This window comes from Sinocyclocheilus anshuiensis, unplaced genomic scaffold, assembly GCF_001515605.1.
Source record: "Sinocyclocheilus anshuiensis isolate Anshui unplaced genomic scaffold, SAMN03320099.WGS_v1.1 scaffold329, whole genome shotgun sequence".
Taxonomy (NCBI): Eukaryota; Metazoa; Chordata; class Actinopteri; order Cypriniformes; family Cyprinidae; genus Sinocyclocheilus; species Sinocyclocheilus anshuiensis.
This window is the reverse complement of record NW_015540881.1, coordinates 1,938,033-1,940,375: the sequence shown is the minus strand read 5'-3', so window position 1 is coordinate 1,940,375 and position 2,343 is coordinate 1,938,033. Positions and strand designations below refer to the sequence as shown.

General features: G+C 35.2%; 1 protein-coding gene across 1 annotated transcript in view; it reads right to left on the bottom strand.

Annotated features, from left to right (window-relative positions):
* LOC107688500 (probable cationic amino acid transporter) overlaps positions 1 to 1,967 on the bottom strand; it is a 24,934-nt gene extending 22,967 nt beyond the window's left edge. Inside the window, exon 1 of the mRNA XM_016486184.1 lies at positions 1,540 to 1,967. The gene's annotated coding sequence lies outside the window, so the exon portion shown is untranslated. The remainder of the gene's footprint in view (positions 1 to 1,539) is intronic.
* Positions 1,968 to 2,343: the final 376 nt, after the last annotated feature.

The window sequence follows — 2,343 nt, the reverse complement described above, 5'->3', positions numbered from 1 at the left end:
AAAGAATTGAGTTTTTTTTTTTTTTTTTTTGGAGAATCTGTATTGTCCACTCATTTGGAAATTTGTCAAAGCTACAACGTAAAAATGTTCAGAATTTAAAAAGCACAAAAATTACATTAATTACATTACATTAATGTAATTAAAAAGGACAGTACATGTATTTTGCTGTAAAACACTGTACATATGATTGTTTTTTAGAAGTACCTTTTAGAACACCTTATTTCTACTTTTATAATAGGTAAGTTCCATGCTGTGGAATAAGAAAAAAAGTTACCTAGAAGTCCCTGCTTGATGTATAACATTTGATTATCTTTTACTGAAATAAGAAATTATTCTTTTTATTTCTGTTATCAGTTATGCACATTGCTGTATTAATGTTACATTTTATGCTGGTTAAAGTGTATTATATCAGTACTTGTAGCTGCTAACATTAACATTCTCTTCTGCCTTGTGCAGAAGAATAAAATGAATATGATTCAGTATAATACAGTACATAAAAAATACGGTGGGTTGCAGTGTAATAAAAACATGAGCGTACAACGCAGCTCAATAAATCAGAATAAATAAGCTCAATAAAAAACAATCAATAAGACAAACAAATACATAAAGATAAAACAGCAGAGACCTAATAACCTAATATAATGGAACAACAGGAATGGCAATAATTTCCAATTCTTTTTAACTGTTTAAAGACCATTCACAAGCAAAACGACTAATGATCAAACCACTTCTAAGGAGATGGCAAACATCAATCCCTATACAACTAATTCCTATACCAAAGAATAGAGAGATCACAACTCTTTCGATCAAACAGGATAAAAGTCTCCTTACCAACTATTTTTGTAAGAAGTAGTCTAATGTTATACTAAAACAACTTGATACTGTATAAATCAGGACGTGTATGTTTCAGCACCATGGCCAGCGCCGCTGTATGTTTACACGCCCGTTTATAAACAAAGCAGCATCCATGAGTAACTGCCATCATGTCATTGGAGATTAACCTCGTTTCACTGCCTAGAGCTCCGCTACAGACACATTCACAGGCGGTGTAATCAAAAGAAACCATTGCTTATCTAAAAACCCCAGTAATTAATAATGTAGATACGCCTTTCTATTCCATAATAAGCATGTTATTGAAATGTAGACATTCACTTGACAGCGATCTCGCACCGCCCCTCCCGTGAAACACAGCCAGCTGATACTACAACAAAATGTTTATTTTCTTCTCGTTCTTCGTTTCTTTTTGAAACATCCTGCAGTGGTTTAAATATAATCACTGACGAGTCAACGTCTCTTTCAAATAAAGTGAATTACGATAACATATCGTTGTTATCCCAAAAGAGTTGCTTTAAAACACAGATTAATTTAGTCGTCACTAAACCAAAAAAAAAATATATATATATATATTTCATACACTGATTCTTTGTGCCTGTAAACTGTAATTAGTTCATATATGATTCTGATTTGGGCTGAAATAGTGTAATGAGGTCTAAGGTACATCCTGACCTAGGCTACTGTCCTGGTTCGGTCAACACTTACCTCCCAGGCTGCCGCTGTCCAGCTGTGCCGATGCTGATGTGCGGTGCTGCGACTCACAGCAGCGCGACACGGTGGCGTAGTCCAAAGGCAGGTGGATAACAAGCAGGAGGCATTTCCGTTTGCGTATCATATAATTCTCATCATAAACACTACCAATGATTTAACAACTTACCGCAGCATTGAAAGCGAAATAATCATCATTGTAGGGATTATGGGTCGTCGTAGGGAGGGATACTTCACTGATGCTGCAAAAAGGGACGTACGCTCGTGTAGTAACGTAGGGGTTAAATTATTCAGACACTGCCTCCACGTGATAAGCGATCAAATTCATTATTTATTATCGTCGTCTACGTCAATGACGTTATGATATCATTGCGTGAGAACATCGAGCCCCTTTTGCGACAGGCAAAATTAATGATCCGTCATCATTCCGCCATCAAAAGCACGATGGGAAGGAAACAGGAAGCACGCTCGCTGCATCAAATGAAAAGATGCAAAATCCAGAAGATGGAAAGTGAGATAGTTGTTTATGCGTGTTTTAAATCTACCCAAGAACATAAATGTGTAACATTTGAACTCCTGTCACAGTATTTTTTTAGGTATGCGTTTCAAATATGATATAATATTTCCATATTTGCCTGCTACACATTAAAGTTGTTTTGAAATCTACAACTTATCCCTAAATTTAGTAAATTAAATGCAAAGAGTGATGTCTGTTACAACCTCACTGTAAACAAAAAAGAGTCTTCGATATTGTAAATAAAACAAAGATTATTGGAGTATTTTTTTCCACAAGAAAATACT